Raw genomic sequence first — 8,777 nt, 5'->3', positions numbered from 1 at the left:
CGGCCGGAAGTTATTAATCTTTTTACCTCCCTTATTTTTAGGAATCAACACGATTTTACATTCTTTAAGTTCTGATGGTACAAACTTTCCCCGCAGTACGTCGTTAACGACTTGTGTCAACTTATCACCTATGATACTCCAATATCGTTGATAGAATTCGACCGGAAGGCCATCAGGGCCCGGCGATTTACTTTTAGGGGAGCAGCGAATTATTTCAAGGACTTCATCTGGACTAAAAGCCGACAATAAGCCGGCGTTGTCGTCGGCCGTAATTGTGGAGGTTGTAAACGCAAATAACTCATCCAAATCGTCCTCTTGCGTTGCTTCTGCCTCATACAGGGCACTGTAATATCTGTGGATTTCTCTGATTATCTCGTTTTGCACAGTGAGGACAGTACCGTTTGCTAATCTAAGTTCGTCCATGAATATCCGTCGTCGGTTCTTGCGATGTTTAATCAGATGATATAACGCAGCCGTTTCGTCCTCGCTAACAGATCTGGCTTTTGACTTAAGTTTAAGACCCTCCAGTTGTTTTCTCTTTAAGCTTAATAATGTCGCTTTAATTTTCTTGATGTCGGACAAGCGCCTGTCTGAGCCATCAGCCTGATCATACAAATCCCTTAAGACCATGTAGTAAAATTCCATTGTACGGTGGACTGCCCGAGATCTCTCTATACTATAAGATATAATTACTTTTCGTAATTTGGGCTTCGCCTTGCGGGTCCACCACTCCAAAACACTCGGAAAGTTGTGTACAGAGCGCAAGCAAAATTCCCAAGCTGTCTTTAATTCGACCTCGAGCTCGTCGGCTGTGAAAAGGCCGACATTCATGCTCCACTGATTCCTAAACCAGTGAGTTGGTTGCCGGTCTAAGTTTATGCAGGCACTCACACTACAGTGATCAGAGAAGCTGACTGGAGTGATTTCCACTTGTAGCAAATTCCTCACTATGTGACTTGACATATAGATTCTATCAATCCTGCTACTGGAATTATGTGAAATGTGCGTGTATTTCACAAGCGTGGGATACTTAACTTCCCATGCGTCCCTCAGTTTCATTTGGGAGACAAGAAAGTTTAATTCAGGGGAATAATTAAAATTGGGGGATTGATCTTTATGGTGCAATACACAATTAAAATCGCCTGCAATGATCAAGTTTGGAGAGTCTCTCCGCAATAAGTAAATGATATCCTCCTTAAAAAACTTCGATCTGTCAGCGCGCCGTGTACTTCCAGATGGTGCATACAGATTGATTACACTGACGCCCATGATATTCACGCCTATGCCCCGTCCAGAGTCTAACTTTTCGACATCGGTTAGAGGTATTCCTTCCCTGACTAAAATCGCTGTGCCAGCACTGAATTCAGGAGCGAAATTGATTATTGCAACATAGCCGGGAATGTTAATTTGCCGTGTAGCAACCTCTTGTAAAAGGGCAATATCTGTACCAGAGTCAAACAAAAATTCTTTTAATAAAGCAAATTTTAACTCTGACGTAATCCTATTGATATTAAGGGAGGTGATAGTATAGGCCTGTAGCATATAGGTAATGAGATGTAAAAGTACAACAAAACGATTGCATCGAGCTCAAGAGTGCCGGCTGCAGAATTAAAAAAGGTATAATGTGGGCAGCCATAAGAGGATTATTGGATCAGGAAGCGAAATAAAAACTATAACAAGTGATACACTACGAATCATAGGCCGGTTGTAGCAAAAACGACACAATGAATGCTGTGAACCATAACCGGATAAAAGGACAGAAAAAACACGAAGAAGCTTTGCAACCTTAGGTGACAGCATGGAACAAACCTTGTACCAACGGAATTACTGCTGTGGAGGGTGGGCTTCGCCGAGTTCTTTGCTGTTGTCATCACCGGATCGTTCCCTCACAATTTCATAACTAATATTTCGGGGTACTACATCCGCCTGCGAGGAAGTGGAATTTCCCTTGTTGCGAGAAGCTGAGAGATTTGGCTGTGTATTGAGCCTTCGTCGTGGGGCGTTTTGAGGTCCCGAAGTTTTTGTGGATTCTTTGAGACGCGGTCGTGTCGTTGTCACAGCACTGCCGCCGGCAGCTGGCGGGTTGGTAAACACTCTCACTTGTTTACTTCCGCCCGGAACTTGTTGTCGGGCGTCAGCTGTAGCGCGTTGTTGACACAACACTTCCTCACTGTGTGCGCGTTGTAGCGGCTGTTGTCCTTCGGGCGCGGCACTCAAAATTGGAGGTTCCTGTTCATGACCCGGCGTCTCAGAATTCGACATCCCCTCAAGTCCATCCGCATTGGCTTCAAAATCGACCCGCATAACATCATGTGGTACTAAATCCTCCGCGATTGATGGTTTTGGTTTGCGGGCTGCAGGAGTCGTGTGAGATACTTCCTCATCTGAATGCTCATCACTACGTTCCAGCGGCCTTTTCTTTTGCTGAGATTCACTTTCAAGACAAACTGGCGCAGCAGTTTGCCGTCCTACGAGTGGTGGAAACGCATCAGCGGTTATGGGCGGGGTCTCGGAGGTAATTGCTTGGGGAGCATCAACATCAGGGGGTGCAGAAGAACCAGAAGTATCTACTGCCATTACCTCGTTAAGTGTTAATCTACGCCGCGGCTGGAGATTATTTTTTAAGACAAAAACTCGGCGGGGGCAGTCCTGGCGAAGATGGCCTAGTTCATTGCAGATATGGCAGGTGGGGGCTTGACCAGAATATATAATGTGAGCCTTATAACCATCAACCGTGATGTGAGAAGGAATGTTCATTTTTACTTCCATGTCCACAGATCTAATCCCATTGAAACATTGTAATTTGTAGCGAGACGACCACTTTTCGTTGACAATTTCTTTAACCTCACCAAACTTAGAAAGTGCATCTTTAATTTTAGCATTGTCAATCTCTATGGGCAAGTTAAGTACTCGAACTGTCTGAATCGAGGTATCGGCACGTGTTACATTAACCATACTAGTGGTGCCGTCGCGATGAACAAAAGGGACTTGTTTGCCGATTTTTTCAAGAAGTCGATCAACTGCTACTGGACTGAGAAACTTGACAAACACGCAATAACGATCAGAATCTAGCTGGGTGGTGTGCACAGAATCAGAAGTGATGCCTATTACCTCGGTTAGCCAGTCATGAATCTCGAGGGCGGTCGGTTGAACTCGGCGGGTATCCTTGTCAAAGCCAAAAACCAGGGTGTTTTTCCGGATGGTGGTAGGCATGGCGCTGTGGCTGTATGGAATCCGGTCAAGCCCGAATCCCGTACAAGATCGGCAAGTTGCTGACGAAAAGGACGACCACAAAAAAAAAAAAAAAAAAGTACAATGCACGTGAATCACTCGGAACACGGAAACACACAACGGCAAACAGTAAACACTGGCAACGACACCGACGACGCGGAGCAACCAGCTAGCACGTCCGACCGCGGCGACAGCGAATGCCGGAATGCACCGCCACTGGGGCTACAGCAGAGAGCTTTCAGTTAGCGATACTCACTTTGCTGCCAACCTGTTGTGGCTGCACACCCGTCATAAGATCGTCACCTGCGGCCATACTGCGAATTTAGCACCTGTCTACGACTGCCTCATTCGATTCTTGCTTCATATGCTACACTTACAAGCATATCAACCGCTTGTCCTCGCCGAAAAAAATGCAGAAAAACGCGCGCCTTGCCTTCTGCTACCTGTCCAACAGCGAGGGCAGATGTGTGGCAAGCTCTAAGCCGTGCAGGCGCACCGTGGCCGAGCAGCTGGAGGAGAGATGCCTTCCTTGGCAGCTCCCTGCAGAGTGCGCAAGACCAGAGTGGCCGCGCCGCCGTTGTCAGTGGACGACATGCAGTTGCCGAGCCACGGAGAACACGTTGCTTTGCGATGTGCACCCGCCTCGTGGTAAAAAACGCAAACAGTGGCCCTGTGGCGCAGCGGATAACGCGTCTGACTACGGATCAGAAGATTCCAGGTTCGAATCCTGGCAGGGTCGGCATTTTGTTAGTTGCGGGCGCGTAGCTAGGCAGTGGATTCGAATGTCTCCACCTTCGTGGAGTGCAATGTTAATCCTGAGCATCTCGCAGCTGCATCTCGAGACGATTGCGGTAAATATCGCTTCGTGCAAGCGTCAGCGTAGCGTCAGTCGAGCAAAGTCGAGACAAGTCAAGCTGAGAGATGTTACGCACTTAATTAAACGGTAGGCGCGGGAAACCGACGCAGACAACGCTTTCCAAGTGTCCCATGTCACGCACCGAAGAGCGCGGACGGCTCCACGCAGCAGAGTGGCGCAGTGGAAGCGTGCTGGGCCCATAACCCAGAGGTCCGTGGATCGAAACCACGCTCTGCTAAAATTATTCTTTTTCTTGGGTGCCTCGAGCTCGATCATTAAGCCTGGGGTGAGCTGATTCAGCGTCAACAGCAACCCCTGTAAGTCGTGAAACGACGACGTCGTGTGAAGAATGCGAGAAACACTTCCTAAGACGCAGACTTTCTTACGATTTTGCAGTAACTACATTCCTTGATCGCAACGTTAATGTCCTTTGGGGCCACGCGTGCAACTTTCGCGATATAAAAATCGCACCTCCCCGGCGGGGAATCGAACTCCGGTCTCCCGCGTGACAGGCGGGGATACTAACCACTATACTACCGAGGAACACGCGATCGGTGACTATAATGCACGCACACTTATGTTTCTCAAGCAGGTGATACATCTCAACTCTCGCGTCCCGATGCTTTCAGAGTCAGCTGCTACGAAATAAAAGTATGCCCCAGGTGAGGCTCGAACTCACAACCCCGGCATTGCTCACGGCTACTGCCTTATAAGTACCGTGCGCTAACCAATTGCGCCACTGGGGCTACAGCAGAGAGCTTTCAGTTAGCGATACTCACTTTGCTGCCAACCTGTTGTGGCTGCACACCCGTCATAAGATCGTCACCTGCGGCCATACTGCGAATTTAGCACCTGTCTACGACTGCCTCATTCGATTCTTGCTTCATATGCTACACTTACAAGCATATCAACCGCTTGTCCTCGCCGAAAAAAATGCAGAAAAACGCGCGCCTTGCCTTCTGCTACCTGTCCAACAGCGAGGGCAGATGTGTGGCAAGCTCTAAGCCGTGCAGGCGCACCGTGGCCGAGCAGCTGGAGGAGAGATGCCTTCCTTGGCAGCTCCCTGCAGAGTGCGCAAGACCAGAGTGGCCGCGCCGCCGTTGTCAGTGGACGACATGCAGTTGCCGAGCCACGGAGAACACGTTGCTTTGCGATGTGCACCCGCCTCGTGGTAAAAAACGCAAACAGTGGCCCTGTGGCGCAACGGGTAACGCGTCTGACTACGGATCAGAAGATTCCAGGTTCGAATCCTGGCAGGGTCGGCATTTTGTTAGTTGCGGGCGCGTAGCTAGGCAGTGGATTCGAATGTCTCCACCTTCGTGGAGTGCAATGTTAATCCTGAGCATCTCGCAGCTGCATCTCGAGACGATTGCGGTAAATATCGCTTCGTGCAAGCGTCAGCGTAGCGTCAGTCGAGCAAAGTCGAGACAAGTCAAGCTGAGAGATGTTACGCACTTAATTAAACGGTAGGCGCGGGAAACCGACGCAGACAACGCTTTCCAAGTGTCCCATGTCACGCACCGAAGAGCGCGGACGGCTCCACGCAGCAGAGTGGCGCAGTGGAAACGTGCTGGGCCCATAACCCAGAGGTCCGTGGATCGAAACCACGCTCTGCTAAAATTATTCTTTTTCTTGGGTGCCTCGAGCTCGATCATTAAGCCTGGGGTGAGCTGATTCAGCGTCAACAGCAACCCCTGTAAGTCGTGGAACGACGACGTCGTGTGAAGAATGCGAGAAACACTTCCTAAGACGCAGACTTTCTTACGATTTTGCAGTAACTACATTCCTTGATCGCAACGTTAATGTCCTTTGGGGCCACGCGTGCAACTTTCGCGATATAAAAATCGCACCTCCCCGGCGGGGAATCGAACCCCGGTCTCCCGCGTGACAGGCGGGGATACTAACCACTATACTACCGAGGAACACGCGATCGGTGACTATAATGCACGCACACTTATCTTTCTCAAGCAGGTGATACATCTCAACTCTCGCGTCCCGATGCTTTCAGAGTCAGCTGCTACGAAATAAAAGTATGCCCCAGGTGAGGCTCGAACTCACAACCCCGGCATTGCTCACGGCTACTGCCTAATAAGTACCGTCCGCTAACCAATTGCGCCACTGGGGCTACAGCAGAGAGCTTTCAGTTAGCGATACTCACTTTGCTGCCAACCTGTTGTGGCTGCACACCCGTCATAAGATCGTCACCTGCGGCCATACTGCGAATTTAGCACCTGTCTACGACTGCCTCATTCGATTCTCGCTTCATATGCTACACTTACAAGCATATCAACCGCTTGTCCTCGCCGAAAAAAATGCAGAAAAACGCGCGCCTTGCCTTCTGCTACCTGTCCAACAGCGAGGGCAGATGTGTGGCAAGCTCTAAGCCGTGCAGGCGCACCGTGGCCGAGCAGCTGGAGGAGAGATGCCTTCCTTGGCAGCTCCCTGCAGAGTGCGCAAGACCAGAGTGGGCGCGCCGCCGTTGTCAGTGGACGACATGCAGTTGCCGAGCCACGGAGAACACGTTGCTTTGCGATGTGCACCCGCCTCGTGGTAAAAAACGCAAACAGTGGCCCTGTGGCGCAACGGATAACGCGTCTGACTACGGATCAGAAGATTCCAGGTTCGAATCCTGGCAGGGTCGGCATTTTGTTAGTTGCGGGCGCGTAGCTAGGCAGTGGATTCGAATGTCTCCACCTTCGTGGAGTGCAATGTTAATCCTGAGCATCTCGCAGCTGCATCTCGAGACGATTGCGGTAAATATCGCTTCGTGCAAGCGTCAGCGTAGCGTCAGTCGAGCAAAGTCGAGACAAGTCAAGCTGAGAGATGTTACGCACTTAATTAAACGGTAGGCGCGGGAAACCGACGCAGACAACGCTTTCCAAGTGTCCCATGTCACGCACCGAAGAGCGCGGACGGCTCCACGCAGCAGAGTGGCGCAGTGGAAGCGTGCTGGGCCCATAACCCAGAGGTCCGTGGATCGAAACCACGCTCTGCTAAAATTATTCTTTTTCTTGGGTGCCTCGAGCTCGATCATTAAGCCTGGGGTGAGCTGATTCAGCGTCAACAGCAACCCCTGTAAGTCGTGGAACGACGACGTCGTGTGAAGAATGCGAGAAACACTTCCTAAGACGCAGACTTTCTTACGATTTTGCAGTAACTACATTCCTTGATCGCAACGTTAATGTCCTTTGGGGCCACGCGTGCAACTTTCGCGATATAAAAATCGCACCTCTCCGGCGGGGAATCGAACCCCGGTCTCCCGCGTGACAGGCGGGGATACTAACCACTATACTACCGAGGAACACGCGATCGGTGACTATAATGCACGCACACTTATGTTTCTCAAGCAGGTGATACATCTCAACTCTCGCGTCCCGATGCTTTCAGAGTCAGCTGCTACGAAATAAAAGTATGCCCCAGGTGAGGCTCGAACTCACAACCCCGGCATTGCTCACGGCTACTGCCTTATAAGTACCGTGCGCTAACCAATTGCGCCACTGGGGCTACAGCAGAGAGCTTTCAGTTAGCGATACTCACTTTGCTGCCAACCTGTTGTGGCTGCACACCCGTCATAAGATCGTCACCTGCGGCCATACTGCGAATTTAGCACCTGTCTACGACTGCCTCATTCGATTCTTGCTTCATATGCTACACTTACAAGCATATCAACCGCTTGTCCTCGCCGAAAAAAATGCAGAAAAACGCGCGCCTTGCCTTCTGCTACCTGTCCAACAGCGAGGGCAGATGTGTGGCAAGCTCTAAGCCGTGCAGGCGCACCGTGGCCGAGCAGCTGGAGGAGAGATGCCTTCCTTGGCAGCTCCCTGCAGAGTGCGCAAGACCAGAGTGGCCGCGCCGCCGTTGTCAGTGGACGACATGCAGTTGCCGAGCCACGGAGAACACGTTGCTTTGCGATGTGCACCCGCCTCGTGGTAAAAAACGCAAACAGTGGCCCTGTGGCGCAACGGATAACGCGTCTGACTACGGATCAGAAGATTCCAGGTTCGAATCCTGGCAGGGTCGGCATTTTGTTAGTTGCGGGCGCGTAGCTAGGCAGTGGATTCGAATGTCTCCACCTTCGTGGAGTGCAATGTTAATCCTGAGCATCTCGCAGCTGCATCTCGAGACGATTGCGGTAAATATCGCTTCGTGCAAGCGTCAGCGTAGCGTCAGTCGAGCAAAGTCGAGACAAGTCAAGCTGAGAGATGTTACGCACTTAATTAAACGGTAGGCGCGGGAAACCGACGCAGACAACGCTTTCCAAGTGTCCCATGTCACGCACCGAAGAGCGCGGACGGCTCCACGCAGCAGAGTGGCGCAGTGGAAGCGTGCTGGGCCCATAACCCAGAGGTCCGTGGATCGAAACCACGCTCTGCTAAAATTATTCTTTTTCTTGGGTGCCTCGAGCTCGATCATTAAGCCTGGGGTGAGCTGATTCAGCGTCAACAGCAACCCCTGTAAGTCGTGGAACGACGACGTCGTGTGAAGAATGCGAGAAACACTTCCTAAGACGCAGACTTTCTTACGATTTTGCAGTAACTACATTCCTTGATCGCAACGTTAATGTCCTTTGGGGCCACGCGTGCAACTTTCGCGATATAAAAATCGCACCTCTCCGGCGGGGAATCGAACCCCGGTCTCCCGCGTGACAGGCGGGGATACTAACCACTATACTACCGAGGAACACGCGATC

At 50.8% G+C, this 8,777-nt stretch overlaps 15 non-coding genes across 15 annotated transcripts; 8 read left to right on the top strand and 7 right to left on the bottom strand.

Moving 5' to 3' along the window:
* Window positions 1-3,897: 3,897 nt before the first annotated feature.
* Window positions 3,898-3,970, top strand: Trnar-acg (transfer RNA arginine (anticodon ACG)). Its single transcript has one exon. It is a non-coding gene; the product is annotated as a tRNA-Arg (tRNA).
* A 283-nt stretch (window positions 3,971-4,253) lies between these two features.
* Window positions 4,254-4,325, top strand: Trnam-cau (transfer RNA methionine (anticodon CAU)). The gene has a single exon. It is a non-coding gene; the product is annotated as a tRNA-Met (tRNA).
* A 233-nt stretch (window positions 4,326-4,558) lies between these two features.
* Window positions 4,559-4,630, bottom strand: Trnad-guc (transfer RNA aspartic acid (anticodon GUC)). The gene has a single exon. It is a non-coding gene; the product is annotated as a tRNA-Asp (tRNA).
* A 111-nt stretch (window positions 4,631-4,741) lies between these two features.
* On the bottom strand, window positions 4,742-4,833 carry Trnai-uau (transfer RNA isoleucine (anticodon UAU)). The gene is given in 2 exon segments: window positions 4,742-4,777; window positions 4,796-4,833. It is a non-coding gene; the product is annotated as a tRNA-Ile (tRNA).
* Window positions 4,834-5,276: 443 nt separating this feature from the next.
* Trnar-acg (transfer RNA arginine (anticodon ACG)) lies at window positions 5,277-5,349 on the top strand. Its single transcript has one exon. It is a non-coding gene; the product is annotated as a tRNA-Arg (tRNA).
* Window positions 5,350-5,632: 283 nt separating this feature from the next.
* Window positions 5,633-5,704, top strand: Trnam-cau (transfer RNA methionine (anticodon CAU)). The gene has a single exon. It is a non-coding gene; the product is annotated as a tRNA-Met (tRNA).
* A 233-nt stretch (window positions 5,705-5,937) lies between these two features.
* On the bottom strand, window positions 5,938-6,009 carry Trnad-guc (transfer RNA aspartic acid (anticodon GUC)). The gene has a single exon. It is a non-coding gene; the product is annotated as a tRNA-Asp (tRNA).
* A 111-nt stretch (window positions 6,010-6,120) lies between these two features.
* Trnai-uau (transfer RNA isoleucine (anticodon UAU)) lies at window positions 6,121-6,212 on the bottom strand. Its single transcript is given in 2 exon segments — window positions 6,121-6,156; window positions 6,175-6,212. It is a non-coding gene; the product is annotated as a tRNA-Ile (tRNA).
* Window positions 6,213-6,655: 443 nt separating this feature from the next.
* On the top strand, window positions 6,656-6,728 carry Trnar-acg (transfer RNA arginine (anticodon ACG)). Its single transcript has one exon. It is a non-coding gene; the product is annotated as a tRNA-Arg (tRNA).
* A 283-nt stretch (window positions 6,729-7,011) lies between these two features.
* Trnam-cau (transfer RNA methionine (anticodon CAU)) lies at window positions 7,012-7,083 on the top strand. The gene has a single exon. It is a non-coding gene; the product is annotated as a tRNA-Met (tRNA).
* Window positions 7,084-7,316: 233 nt separating this feature from the next.
* Window positions 7,317-7,388, bottom strand: Trnad-guc (transfer RNA aspartic acid (anticodon GUC)). The gene has a single exon. It is a non-coding gene; the product is annotated as a tRNA-Asp (tRNA).
* A 111-nt stretch (window positions 7,389-7,499) lies between these two features.
* On the bottom strand, window positions 7,500-7,591 carry Trnai-uau (transfer RNA isoleucine (anticodon UAU)). The gene is given in 2 exon segments: window positions 7,500-7,535; window positions 7,554-7,591. It is a non-coding gene; the product is annotated as a tRNA-Ile (tRNA).
* Window positions 7,592-8,034: 443 nt separating this feature from the next.
* Trnar-acg (transfer RNA arginine (anticodon ACG)) lies at window positions 8,035-8,107 on the top strand. The gene has a single exon. It is a non-coding gene; the product is annotated as a tRNA-Arg (tRNA).
* A 283-nt stretch (window positions 8,108-8,390) lies between these two features.
* On the top strand, window positions 8,391-8,462 carry Trnam-cau (transfer RNA methionine (anticodon CAU)). The gene has a single exon. It is a non-coding gene; the product is annotated as a tRNA-Met (tRNA).
* Window positions 8,463-8,695: 233 nt separating this feature from the next.
* Window positions 8,696-8,767, bottom strand: Trnad-guc (transfer RNA aspartic acid (anticodon GUC)). The gene has a single exon. It is a non-coding gene; the product is annotated as a tRNA-Asp (tRNA).
* Between the last annotated feature and the right edge of the window lie 10 nt (window positions 8,768-8,777).

Source organism: Schistocerca nitens, chromosome 9 (genome assembly GCF_023898315.1).
Source record: "Schistocerca nitens isolate TAMUIC-IGC-003100 chromosome 9, iqSchNite1.1, whole genome shotgun sequence".
Taxonomy (NCBI): Eukaryota; Metazoa; Arthropoda; class Insecta; order Orthoptera; family Acrididae; genus Schistocerca; species Schistocerca nitens.
This window is presented reverse-complemented; position numbering and strand designations above follow the sequence as displayed.